A 15,045-nucleotide genomic window follows, 5' to 3' on the forward strand; every position below is an offset into this window, starting at 1 on the left:
AACATATTGCAGGATGATGTTGTTGGTGACGCTAAGCACCTCAATTGCTAAATCTCTAAGAGGGTCCGGCAGTCCATCCTCAGCTGACTGATCTGACACACAGAAATCTTTTAAAAAGAGAAGCAATTGCTCGAGTGTCATTGCAAACAAGAGTTTTTGGAGGCTTCCTGCACCGCTTGATAAAGGAATGCATTTCCAGAAAAAGAAAAACCAAATAAGCAAAGTCAAAACCAAGGTTTTGTTTGCTTTAGAGCAAAGGAACCAACCCCCAGAAGTGAAACCTTATCCTGTGCCTCTAATGGGCTGGATTCCTGTCTTCACCTTGCTCCTAGACTTTCCTCGATGAAGGCTGCCCTCTGGCCGTCTCTGGAGGGTCCTCCTCTGGCCACAGGAAAGGCTTTTTTCTCACCCCTCCATGGCACCAGCCTTTAATACAGCCTAAAAGTCAGACGGATGTTTCGATCCCTTCCTGCTGTATCTGAGCTCAGGCTGCTGAGCTTCCAGTCTCCAACACTGACACGGAGCCTAAATGTACCGTGAATTGATCTGGAAGCAGAGGCACTTAGGGTTTTCATAAATGGAGATTTACATAATTTGAAGCTCAACATCAGATTTCTGATGTATTTAAAGTAAACACTACCCGTTAGCAGAGGAAACATGGGAATTGTTTTTCTTGTACATCGACCCATTTTCAGGTATTCAAAAAATGCATTAGACTTCAAAAAAAAAAAAAAAAAAAAAAGACTGTTCCAGAGCTATGCAGCCTTTTTCTCCAGCTTCATAGAAATGATGCTGAGTTCAGACTGCCCAAAGTGAGACACATCAGGGAAGTTTCTACCACCTACCCACAGTATACTGCTGGGGCACATGTAAGTGGATGAACCAGACAGACCAAGCAGGGTGTGGGGAGCAAGCCTGAGAAGGTGGTGGAAATTTAAAAAATAAAATAAAAAAAAAGGAAAATCAAAGCTTCCTGACCAAGTTCCCAGCTGATATCAAGCACCAGCACCAGCTGGTTGCTAGTGGATATAGTCCATATGAAAACAAGAGGTCTGTTTTCTGTAATTCACAGCAAGAGCGAATGGGCTAAGCCCCACAAATGCGATGACTGAAGCTGTTTTTGGGGAAAGCATCTGCAAGGCAATTTGACTCTTTTTTTTTGATGTGCCAGCAAGAGACACCTGCTTATCACCAGCTCTTCTGTGCTGGCCAAGGACAGCACGGGATGGTGCATGGTGCCAGAGGCTGGTACTCAAAGACAGACAGGGAGCAGGCACTCACGTTTCTCTGACACCAGAATGTAATACAAATACCTGTGGATTGCTTCTATTTGCACCCATTTGCAAGTGTTTTAACCTCATTTCACCCACTGCTGCAAGTTATTCTTATGCATGTCATGTTCCCAGACTTCCCCACCATCTACAATAGCATTTCTCACAGGTCCCATCTCCATGACATTTCTGTTGTCCTACTCCCCCCACCTGTATACATGAATGTCACTTGTAAAATAGTATCTCAGTCAGATCTCCCTGACCTGTCTGCACCATACAAAAATTCCTCATGCTAACATTAGATACACTTGAATTAGCAAGAAAATGAAAACAAGCCACAGGAAAGATGTAGGCTGGGGGAAAAAGATGGAGGTGTAATGCCAAGTCAAGTCACGGCCAGCCACGTCCCGTTAGCCATGTTTAAGGGTTCCTCATGTCAAAATTGCACCTCTGTAGCACAGGAAGAATCCTGCACACCCAGTCACCTGCACACCCAGTCCTGCAGCTCTTTGTGCTCTTGTGTTGGGCATGGGCTCCTTCAACACATCGGCAGCTGGTGGCTACACAATCCCATAGCTCCACGGCTGTACTGCCAGGAGAACCTAGAAACCACTGAAGGCTCAGTCCTGTAAAATCAACGCTTTCAAAGATGCTTTACGAAGTTACTATGCAATTCTGGGAAGGGAGTTCATTGGGGAATTAATGAATTTTGTTTGGTATTAACAAAGTGGAAAGTTCTGATAAAAATCATGAAAATTCCTGAAAAAAAAACAACCAAACAACAAACCCAAACTGTTTCCAAAACAAGCTTGTTTTCCCCATTGCTAGTTTTCCCCATTGCTAGTTTTAACACAAACATTTGGAAAGATTCCAGCACTGATAACTGATACAAGCAACTCCTCTACCCACCTCATAAAAATGTCTGAAAGTGAGAAAATAAGTTAATTTTTTTTCTTTTAGTATCTCCTCTTTCTCTTTTCGTGCTTGAGGATCTCAGAAGACAGCATAGAGGTGAAGAGAACACCAATAGCCCCCTTTTAAGGTTGAGTAAATTGAGGCATTGAACAGTTTCTATGATTTACTCAAGCATAACCATAATCCCAATTTATTTGCATGTGAAATACTGTCTCCCAAATTAACACAGCCGGTTGAAAATACGACTGGGGGGGGCAGGAGAGAACTATCATTTAGTACATGTATATTTCCTAGCTCAAGGGGGTATAAAGCTATTTCCAATACTCACTATGCCCATTTCATTAATGTATGTTATTATTTTTTCATTGTTAATGCTCTTAATAGCCCATCTTCTCCAAGCACCACTTCAGAATAACATGAGCTGCAGGAGCAAAAACCACAACTACAAAAGCTGGGATAGGGAACACACAGGTTGGGCTGCAACAGCAACTCGGCAGCAGTCTGGGGGAAAAAAAAAAAAAAAAAAAAAAAATCAGTCTTTGACTACTTGTTCCCCACCACATAAACTAGAAGGCTCTCTTACATTAGGCGACCTTCTATACCAGTTGTTTCTAAGCTCTCTTGATCTGACCACACTGCCATACTGTAGTCTTCAACTTAATATGGAAAGAAATAAAGTGACCACCTTTGAAACAGGTCCACAGATTGTAACCCTGGGAGAAGACACTCAAGAAACATTAAAGGCCAGGTCTAAATCCACAAATATAATGAAATGCATAGTTACAGATGAAACTCCCTCCTTAACATACTGGACCAAATTCAACCCTGCTACAAACCATGCAGCAGATGAACCTGGCCCAGCCATGGCTTAGATCTCCAGCCATAATGAAAGCTCATCCATGGTTTGAACCCAGCAACAATTAAGCTTGACAGGGGGAGATAAGGTTCAAGTTTCAAAGAACAGAGAGTTTACTGGGGTTTTATGTGCTTTCATGAGGTTTTGATTATTATTTTAATGCAGTTGTTTGTGGTTTAATTTCCTTTTTTTTTTTTTCCCCCCTTAATGGTCACATTGAAAAGATAAGTTTGCAGTCATGGCAGGAGCCAAAGGATGGATGAAGTCCAACCTACCTCCACCCCATCACACACATCTGATATGCTTCCAGAAAAGGGGGAAATCAGACAAACAGATTCTGTGGATAGTTTAGGACTGACTCGCCTCAGACTTTTTGCAAAAGGGAGAAGAACTCATTAGGCTAAAAGGAAAGCCAAAAGTAGTTATGAGAGTGCTCTTTCAGCGGGCTAAAATAAGAAGCCAACAGATCTTTACATACTTCCCAACAGGAAGCCTACAGTCATCCATAACACTGCTGAAAGCCCTCCACACTTGGCAAGGTTCCCACTCAACCATCTGGAGCTCATCCATCGAGGTACAACTTTGAGGAAGGAGACTGAGCGCCTGGCAGAGGTGTTCAGATAGCAGCTGGGAAGAGGGTTTTGGCTGACAAGCTTCAGCACAGTTTCACTTGACAACAACTGAGAGTACATCTCTTCTGCAGATGGTGAAGCTGCAGATGGTGCAGGCAGTCCTGAGCTAACTTTAAGATAACTAGCAGTCACTGCTGACAGCAACAGCAGAGTCCAGCATGTCTGCTGAAACCCTCCCGAGGGGCTAAGCAAGTAGTTGGGGTATTCACCCAAGTGGCTGCAGCACTTTTATTGGTACCAAAGCTAGTTAAAACCAGTTCACCTCATGTCTCCAGGAAGCACAAAGCCACCGCAGCTCCTGCATCGCAGAGGAATACCTGCATCACCTCTGTTCTCACCAGCTGATGTTTTGATCTTGCTGATGTCTTCAGCAGAGCTCCATCCAACTGAGGGCCAGGAGTTTGCTCTGTACCTCCATCTCTCCTTTGAAGGTAGCAGCAATATTCACCCTCCTTGAGGGCTGTTAATGACAGCATGTTCTCTAGTGAGGTGGAAGTACGGCTCTGAAGCCTCTTACCAGAGCTGTTCCAGACAATGCAGCCACAGGAGGTCTTTAAATAAAAGGAAAGAATCAAAGATGAGGAGTGACCTGGTCAAATCAGCTGGGGAAGAAGATGTAGGGGGGAGGTGGGAGAGAGCAAGCACGCTGGAAGCACTGCAGTTTTCTTCCCATGTCCATTGGACAGCAAATAGCAGTGGCATAAGTGTTCACAAGTGCTCTCAATATTGGCAAATACCACATAGAAGGGCTTGCCATCTATGCTGCCAGAAAATGTGCCATCAGCATAAGAGCAAAGCAACTATAACATAACATAATGCATATCTATATGCTATTTATAGCCTCTCCTGACACACATACACATACTTGTGTCCCCATGGTATTTTCTTGGCTACATTTACAACTCCTGCTTTGCATTCACACAGCATGTACTGAAAGCCACTAAGTTAAACACAGAGACTTTCCTTCTTTTATTCTAAAGTTAACTTGGAGGACACCTTGCTGGAGGTGAGGGAAGTAGGGGGGGCAGGAAGCAGAGGAATGAGAAAGGGACAAGGTTTTTTGCCACGAAGCCACCACTAGAGCACAGTCCCCCATTGCAGCAATGAAAAGGACTAGGTTGAGCTGTTCCTCTCCAGCTCACATCTCCATGTTAAGATGAAGCTGCCATGCTGCTTTGCTGCTACATCCTCCTTTCCACCCCACTCCCATACCTCCTCCCCATGGAAGCCTTCAAAAATGTAACTCACCCACCTTCCAGTAAGGCTCAGTCCTCTGTTACCCACAGAAGTGCCTCAAGACTTTTTCCTGTACTTCTAGGTATTTTCATCTTCGTTGCCATGCTGTAGGCAGACTCAGTTCTCTCCTTAAAGCTCCTGCAGCTCTCCGGCCTCATGCTAGGGGCAACCACTTACTCTTTGACTACCACATTTGGCCAGAACTCGGGAAGATCTTTTTCCAAGGGCTGTATAGAGCCCAGACTGCAACATGGCTTTTAAAGCATATTGCTTTCACTAAGACCACTAGCAAAAGTTAAAGCAGAGCCTGTTTTCTGAATAGCTATCCTACAAGGTTCTGTTACTACAATTTAAATCACCTGGTAGAGGAGATTTGGGGGATGAGGAGGGCAAGACCCAGGGATGCAGCTGGCCAAATCCTGCAGAAAAGATGCACCTATAGGCAGAACTCAGCCTCCTTCCACAGCCTGAAATGGCTCCAAACCCACAGCTGAATTGTGTCTTATTTCAGATTTTCAGCTACTAGATCAAAGGACAAAGGCACAAAGGCACAGTAATAATCTGCAGTCTGACCTGCCCCAGATTTTTTGAACTACCCTGGAAAGCTACTGCAAGGGCTTTAGGAAAAAAAAAACAACCCTCCCAATAACACAGAACATCCAAGTTTTAATATTGCGTGCATCATGGTCTGCCTTACAGCAGGTCACCAACCTCAGACAAAACATGGTTGGAGGGAGAAAGTCTTTCTAGTGGCCCAGGAGCCTCTAAAAAGGGAAAAAAACCCAGGGCATCACACCTCCAGAAAAACAAGACACACTAACAAACTGACTGCACGCAGCTTCCAAGACGTGAATAAGCCATGGGCAGACTTGATTTTTACAAAGAAATCAGTAATGGTTTAGTACAGACCTAAAGAAATAGCTCCTGGGGCCAAACTAGGACTACTTAAATATACCACAGCTTGTGAAACCTTGCAGAGCAGCACTCAGACCTGCTGCTGAGCACGGGATGATTCAGCTTCTACCACATCCTCCCCTTTACAGCTTTAAAGGGACATCCGAGCATAGCTTTTTTCCTGCTGCTTGGTGCTTTCAGATCCTTGACCTGGTAACGATATCACATCTGCTAGCTATTATCAGAGGAGAAAGGCTCTCCCCTCCTCGCTTCCCCCCATACACAAGCCAGTGTGAACCCAGTGTGGTATGGTGTTGTGTCTGCAAGAGCTGAAAGCCATCAGGCTATAATTCAAACAAATCAGATCTTATCACCCTTATCAGAAGGGCAACAAAATCAGCAAAATTGAGAGGCTACAAAAACACAAGCCAGCAGGTATTTTGTGATGAGCACAGAAAGCCAACACCTCTGAAAAGCTGTTTTGCCGTAGAGATCCCACCTCACAGAGGACATCAGATCACAGTGGGGTATAGCTGAATATCAGTGCCTGTGCAGGTTCTCTGCCATCTTTTGCAGACCTAAAAAAAAATGTTATTTCCCAAACTCTGCTGCTGGAAGAGGGCTGTATTCCAGAATCCCCCATAGAGCCCAAGCTTGGGGTGAATCTGTCTCAAAACCACTACAGATGGATGGACATCATGCTGGCTAGATGCTTAATAGGTAAGATGATGTCCAAACAAAATGTGGAGACAGATCCAGGTGCTGTGGAGGTGACCACAAGTCTTACTTTGTTTGCACACCTCCCCAGGCCAGAGCTGGACCTTGGCACAGGCACACAGCTGGAGATGAGGGTTTTCTAATACTGGAACCCCGCTTTAGAGGACAATACAGTCCTGGATGTTCAGAGAAGCACAGTGGGGCTCTAAGTGTCAATCCTACATCTGCAGGTAGCAGTATCCCAAAGTTGGTTCTCCTTTGCCTGGTCAGCAAGCCATCGCCAGCCTCTGATCCCAAATCAGCCAGCTCAATGGCATCATACCATAACAAGAACAGTCCTTGGCAGGTTTCCTGCCTTGGGCTGCCTGTACTTTATGAACTAGTGTTTCAATGAGATTTTTCTGGTTAAGGTCAGCTCCAGAGGAACCACCTGGAGTCCTTGGCCAGCTAAAGGAGAACCTCTGCCCTCATATGACGCACCTTCCCATCATAGAAGAGCCTGAGAAGCATTTAGGAGAAGGGCATTTTGCAGTATGAGGAGTATATGAGTACACAGACAGACAGGGAATTTCCTGACACACACCCTGTAACGGTCTGTTAGTCACGGTGACTGCTGAGCCCTGACCTCCCTCCAGCGAGCATGACGCAAAACAAAGCTCCACTTAGTGATTTCAACACTAGCAGCGTATGTCACGCAGCAACAGAAAAATAAGGGTTGGAAAAGACCTCAGGAGGTCACCTAGTCCAGCCCTGTGCCCCGCAGAAGAGTCAGCACTGTGTTATCCCCATCAGGCACACGTCTAAGCTATTCTGAAAGGCCACTAGTGATAAAAGCAACATATTCTCGGCTTTTGCTATTTATATCATGATTTTGAGCACTACTTGAAAAATGGAGGGCACAGACAGGAATAGCTGCATAATAGCTGAACACTGCATTACAGAAATGTTGCAGGATCGGTGGTGAAGCTGATGAATAGATAAGCACATCAGTGCAAAACGTAAGGACAGGACCACCAGCAAGGTAACAAGGGCAACCGATCTGGCCAGGCCACCTGGCAGTGTTGCGACATCTGGCAGAGCCGGCGGGGACCGACCCTCCTTCATCATGCAACACAAAGGTACAGACCTCAGCGCTGCCCAGATCCTGCAACCGCTGCCTCCCCCAGAAGCTGGTCCAGCATCCTTCCCAGGGATTAAAAAATCCAGATAAACAAAAAATAAAGCCGTGTTCCCAGCTGCACAGGAGAGGGTGTCTCAGCAAGATGAGGGTCTGGGCCTATTTACACAAACATGCAGACTGTTGAAAAGAACAGTGGAAACGCTTTGCACAAAATCCCGTTAGCAAATAACGGGATTTCTGGGAGCACCATCTGTGCATCACATTGAACACTCGCCCCAGAGCACGGAGACTAAAGCATGTTGCATATAGAAACCCAGACAAAAGAATATACAATAATACACAAAGGCAGGGAGAGCACATATAGGATGGGGAAGAAGCCAGAAGAGATGTTTTCCTCCCCATCCTCACGATACCCAAATCCCATGCCCTCCACAGCCTCCCCACAATGCTTCCTGAAGCATCTCACGTCCCTTCTGTGCCCACTGTGAGGCCCCATAGAGTTGCCAAAAAAAGGGAAAAAAAGCTTTGTCAGGAAGAGAATCAGCTGACAAACCAAAACTGTTTGGTGTGAGGTGACGCAGAGGTCTAGCACTGGAAATATTTCTTTTCCTAGGGTGTTTTCCAAGGAGGTTTCACAGATTTCTAAGCCAAGAAGTCACCTGGAGAAGGCTCCATCTCATCTGTGAACTCCTTTAGCTCCACCTCAGCAGAAAGGGCCCCGGAAAAAGTCCAGGAGTAGCCACACTGAGGTAACTCTGAAACAAAGCAAGAGAGGATTTGGTGTAAGTGAGTTTTGCAGAGCAAAACAAACTCAACTTTACAAAGCAGTAGCTTGAATGAGCCATCTCCAGTGATTCTCAAGCACCCCTTCTCCTTCACACTTTCAAATATCTCCCTCTTTGTCTGCCCTCCCAAGGGCTCTTCAACAGCATCCTCCAAAACAGCTATTACAGCAATTACCGCAATTAATTGATTTGCATATCCCCAAAGCCCCATCATTAGTGCAACACAGCCAAGCGTGTTAGTGTTTAATAATATCAATCAACAATTATTCATAACATCCCGCCCCAGCAGACCTAAATATAGAGACAAGCATTGATGCGAAAACAAAAAGGAGGAAAAAAAGCTCAACCAGCAGCTAAACAAAAGAATTAATGTAGAGCACAATTAGGATCATAGAAACAAGACAGATAAGAGACAAGGTCAGATGTCTCGCTCCCAGCTCACGTGTGACTCTCCTAACCTGCCTGCTCTCAGTTACTTAGCTAGCTGCACCTGAGTGATTTTCTCCTTGCTGTAAATAGCCAGCAAGCCACAATGAGCAGATATGCAGTGGGGCAGAAATAACAAGAGACAAGTTTCACAGCCTGCTAGCCCTGGTTCAGAAAACCATCCACAAAAGCTTGAGAGTGCCTTCATTCAGGACAACACTTAAGCACATGCTGAAATTTAAGTACATGCTCAAATCCTGCTCCTCCCCAGGCCAGGCGCTGGTTAGTATAAGGGAAAGGCTGCTATCCAGTTTTCCAGACATTTTTAGCAATACAAGCTGCACCTCTTAGGGACCATATGCTCTTCACTAACCTTCAGATTTGGAGCCAAAGCCCATTTGCTTAACATGTGAGCCCTTCAGGATGCAAGCAGTGCTTTTGTACTGGGACAGGAGAGCACCTCGCACCAACATCAGAGCCCAGCGGTACCATCTGCAAGGAAATAGCGTACAACCACAAGCCAATGGGAAAACTAGGATCAATGCTGCTTTTTATCAGTGCATCTTAAACCATCTGAAACTAAACTAAGGCTTTAATTAAACCCGGGACCATGCTCACAAGACAGGCAAGTCAGTGAGGGAACCACATCTAGCTGAACTGTAGCTCGAGAGCCAGAAACTCATGCTACTGATGCAAGCCTGCTGCATTTCACACGCATGACTGCCTTAGCCTGAACTCCGTTCCCTGTGATGCAGCACCCAAAATTTAGGCATTTGCCACTTCTTGTGGCCCCCTCTACTCATGTTATAGGATCTCTTCCCCACCAGTGCAGGATTGAGCTGGTCCACAGCCTGTCCACACACTACACAAACCCAGGACCAAGGTACTCTGCTGTGGGAGAGTGAAGACCTGGACAAGGAGCCTTGTCAGAAGATAGCTTTCCTAGCTGCAGTCACACGACATGTAAGTCCAGTATGAGACCATCACCACTGACGTGACTCTGCACAACATAAGAACATCAGAGCACTGAGAGATCTTCACCATCCCGTGTGTTTCACATGGCTCAGATGTGCCCAGATCCCCCACAGGCCTTCTGATTCCCTGTACGCTGCTTCATCACTCACTCCAGTGAGGGTCTCCATCACCACCTTCAACAGCAGGAGGAGGTCTTTGCAAGAGCTCAGCTTACATTAACATAATTAACAGACAAGTTAACATGCACCCTGATCAAGCAAAGAGAACTGCATTTGCTCTGAAGCAGCTGCCTAGCAAAATGCAGGCGTTCAGCTCCTCTGCTGGTGTAAACTGATGAGTACAGCAGGCACCAAAGCCAACAAGTTAGTTTGCTAGCTTGACCATGGTGATAGAAAGCCACAGCCTGCTGCAACTCACAGCTTTTCACCAAGCTGGTGAATCCCACTCTGACAATGTATCTTATTTATTAATTAGGCCAGGAGGTGCTCAATAGGTGCTTCCCGCTCTCGCAGATGCAGCCAGACAGCTGGTCGGGCAGCAATGTCTTCAGCCTTCATCACTTGCTACATCCCGACCATCCGGCAGTGCCCCAGACTGGAGCTTCAAAGCCATCTTAATCTTCCTTCATCCTCACCCGATGCAGCCCGAGGTCCTGCAGACAGCTCTGCCAGCACAACCATGGGCACCAGTCCAGAAACAGCAGAGGGCATCCATCAAGAGAAGGGTCCCTGCAAGCATGGGCACGGGGAAGGGGCCCTTGCATCTTGCCTGCTAGCACTGAGACAAGCTCTCCAGCATATGTTTCCCTCTGCTTTGGCTCCGTCAATCCTGTAGTTGCACAAGAGCTATATCCCAACACTGTAAATCTCACCAGCTTGAGAAGGAGGACAACCCGCTTCCCAGCTCGGTGCCCAGGGCTCACACTAAAAGCGATCACCAGCTACTGACTGCAGACTAAACAAAGCCTTTTTTTTTTTTTTTCTCTTTTTTTATACTGCCCATGGTGAGACTCACCCAGCATGAAAACTCCTGTTCCCATTTCTTTCATACCCCTCCCTGCCTCCGTCAGTGCTGATGCTGGGGGAGATATTGCGCCTTGATGGTAAGAAGGAATAAAATGCAAGGTCTCCTGAGCAGCACTCTAAATAGAAAAACAAATAAATAAAGTTTTAAAGCCTGCTTGCCTTTCGTTGGCCTTCCAACTTCCCCCACTGCCTGCAACCATGCACAACATGCCAGGAGGTGTGCCCAAGAAATGAACTGCCGAAAGCACGAGCAGGAAGCAAGGCAAACTACGAACGCAGTAAACCACTTCAAAAAGGCTTTGGTTTTGCTCAGAATTGCTTAAAAGGAAACTGGCCGCTCACAGATGTTCATCCTTCATCTCCTACCCATTTCAGAAGAAATACTGGTCCAATTGTCTCCATTTTTCTTGGGCAAAAAGGGTTTCTGGAAGGCAGGGTCTAAAACCAAAACATAAATAGGAAGTGTAAATGCTTCCTTAAAACCTTATTTGGCTTCTTTGTGAAAATACCTAGCAGCTTTCACTGCCTCCTGAGAGCAACTTACAGATTTTAGGGGAAAGTTAAGACATTAGTGGCCGCAATGCTGTTTTGCAGAATAACGTGGAAGGGGAAATCCAAAACAACTAAGCGCACAACACTGAAGACCTAGAGAGAGGCTTGCTTGGGGCACATATCTCCTGACTGCTGTCATTACCATGAAAGGTCATCAAGGACACCTCCCTGTGCAAGCTGGAAAAAGTCATGTAAGCATTTCATGTAGTTAGTGCAGCTTTTTTAGTAAATGTAGCAAGGCTCTGACATCATGCCACATGAGATGGTATCAGCAAACAGGCATTCTCCTCAGAAAATGCATGCATAAGAAAGCTGAGGATATTAAGCCCATTCCAACTCCTTGCTATCTTGCTCTTAAACATGGCTGTCAAAAAGGAAGTTCAACCAAAGTGCCAGGTAAAAAGGAAAGGCTGCACACACAGGACTTTGCACTGACAGAGTCACGTCTTGAAACGAGTACAAGAGTTCAGTGTGCAAATATAATTGGATTTAAGAGCCAAATTCCTCCCGGGTGATGGCTGTTGAGAGGTTATTGTGTCCCACCTCCAGCCCAGGAGGGTCCACACGCATCCTGTACTCCTCTTGCATGCTGACATCAACACACGCCAACATGCTGCTCTGTGGGGTTTTTGACACGTGGCTTAATTAAAGGCAGATGCAAAGGGTGGTTCACACAAATGTTTATCTTTAGGCACTTCCCTCCCTGGGACCCAACTCGCAGGCTAGGGGCTGAGAATTGAGAGCAGGAGGATGGGACCTCTTCCCAACAGCCTACAGGTCCCTCCACAGCTTCATCCCATGGATGGAGCAGTCCTCTCTCCTAGAATACCCCTAACAGCCCAGGGAGTGCAGGAGGACACATGGGATGCTCCAAGCAAGGAGTCCTTCAAACCCTGCCCTCCTCTCTGCACTACATCTGGGGCTGCCAAGCGGCTGGCCACATCTGCTGAAGCAAGATGAAGCCACAGCATACGCAGGTCTGGCCACCTGATTTCACCTGTCTCAGACAAAATTATTATTTTGGGACTGGACTGCTTCCTTTACAGTCCCAGATCTCATTTTCAGAGCTGGGGGGAGAAAGCCTTTGACCCATTAAGTGCCTTTGTAAAGGACTCACTGTTGGCATCTGACTCTCTTGGCAAGATAAATATACAGTCATTTAGGTTGAAACGGACCTTTGGAGGCCATCTGGTTCAATCCCCTGCTCAAAGCAGCAGTAAATAAATCGCAGCATGTCTCCTCTGCTCGTGCAGCCAAAGGCACAGGTGGGGGATGCACGAGAAGCAGGGAAGCATGCAAGAGACACCTCAACACAAGAAAAATCTCTCCTGCTCTGAACACCACCATGGAAAACAAGTCTCCTATCTGAGAAGAGGCTGCTAAACCACACGTTGCCCTGACCAACTACCTCAACTCTCTGACCTCTCACTCCAGAGCCTGGGAGCATCTCCTCTCCGCAAAAGCAGGTTTTAGCCCTCAAGTTCCAAGCAAAGAAACACGCAGGTGCATAAAAGGCACATAACTGACCTGCACCTGCAGAAACAAGCGTACTTGGTGCCTTTAGTCTAACTTTTACCCCTTTCTTCCAAGGGCTGGTTGCGTTACTGTGCAACTTGTAAAGCAGTCCTGTCCCAGTGAGGGTCTACTGGACTTCATTTACCCTACGTGGTCAAGCTGGGAAGAGCTGTAACTGCTGTCTCAAAGGCATTACATCACCGTACACTAGTGTCAGATTAAGAAAACGCTGAAAAGCCTGTTTAACTGAGCAAATTCACCTGTTTCGTGCTTTGATCTTGATGCAGGAAGCAGAAATAACCCATGCTACCCTTCTCCAACTCAGACAAAATCTTTCCCTGTGCTTACTCTCAACTACAACCCTGCAATAGTTATGAGTTGTTTTTTCTCTAGCCTTTTTATTTCATTTTGTCATATCAAAAGCAGAGACAAGCCTGGAAACTAAATTGCAGCCACCAGTTTCATTCATGAATTTGGCTGCATCCTTGCACAGTGAACTATTGTTGTTATTTCTCACCACTTACTACCTCGAAGCCGGAGTATTGTTTTTATTGCTATTGTGAGAACAAGAGCAGGGGAAAAAAATAATCATAAGCTTCCCTTCCCCTCCCAATCAAATATAATGGAGAAAAAAAAAAATAAACAGGGCGGATGTCAGATCCTCAAGGTTTTTTGGTTTTTTTTTTAGCTATCTACAGGAGCTCAGCCTGGTGCTGCAGGTTTCTGAGTGTGAATTTTATCAATGGGCTGCGTTGGGTCCATTTGAAAGGACAGCAGGTGTTCGAACAATGAACCCAGGCTGCCTCTACATCTGGGCTACAAAAACCATCACCATGTTTACAAGAAACAGGATAATCAAGAAAACATCCTGCCACAGGCACCTAAAAAACTACAGCCCCTTGTTATTTTTCTCTCACACTGTGCCATTTATTTATAGCGCAAGAAGTTGAACCGGGAAGAGAAAAAAAAAAAAGTTTCACACTCATTTCCATGCAGAAGTGACGCATGTGCAACCTGAAAGGGATGGACAGCCAGGCCCTTGGTTTGTATTGTTCCTTCAGCTCTAGGTGGGTCCTTATTAACCCTTGAGCTCTCTCTGTAACAAATTAGCTGGGCATACGTTATTGGTTTTGCTTCATTCATACAACCACATCAGTTGAAGTTCACTCATTCCGGGACACTCCAGATGGAAACAGAGTCCCCACATACTGGATATAACGTCCCTAGAGCCTAAACACAAAGACATGGGCAATTATAGGGGATGGATTGTGGAAATTGCTCATCCATCTTAGCCTTCAGCACTTGAGGTTGGATCCTGGCAGCCAGCAGAGTAAGAGAGGCTCTTCCTGAGCTTAGAAGAAACATAGAGGGTCCTCTCCCCAGAAACCCTCTGGAGAAACCTCTTTCCCTCCATAGGCAGCACTGGCTGCCCAGCCTCCACAGTCAGAAAGGTGAATACACAATGCATCAAGCACATTTGCAGAACCAAAGGTTGCCACCACATTTCAGCTGCTGATGGCTTGTGGCTCCTACAAAATCACAGTATTTTGGGGTTACTTTCTCCTGACATTTTATTCTGCTTTCTTTTAACTGTTCAAGCACAAATGAAGCAGGATGCAACCAATTTAGTAAGAAGCTATATATATATATAAAACTAATTTTCATTGCAGATACACCAAAATGGAACCTGTAGAACATTTCTCACCATCCTCAAGAATGACTTGGGAAGCTTCTCCCCCTTCCAAACTAACGTTTCATGACTCAGGTCATACTACATCCAGCAAAATTAAGTACTCCCTCCCCTCATATCCTCCCTTCCCTGCTTTAATAGTTTTGCTTCTGGAAGCCTTCAAAACACACTAGCTAGAGCCCCTGCACAGAAACCTGGGGAAATGAAAGCTGAGCTGCTCAGCCTCTCAACGAGTCTGACTTCCTTGCTTTTGAGTTGAATCAAAAAGGATTAACTCAACAGGTGCTTTACTGGAGAGTGGGAGGGAAAACAAAACACAATGAAACAACAGCCTACGTGCACAAATAGCAAATGAATTTCTCTTCTGGGCGATAAATTGCTAAAGCAGATGGCTAACACCCCCTTCTCCTTTAGAAAGCCCAAGCCGCTCTCAGTT

The sequence above is a fragment of the Leptosomus discolor genome, chromosome 5, assembly GCF_034619465.1.
Source record: "Leptosomus discolor isolate bLepDis1 chromosome 5, bLepDis1.hap2, whole genome shotgun sequence".
NCBI lineage: Eukaryota > Metazoa > Chordata > Aves > Leptosomiformes > Leptosomidae > Leptosomus > Leptosomus discolor.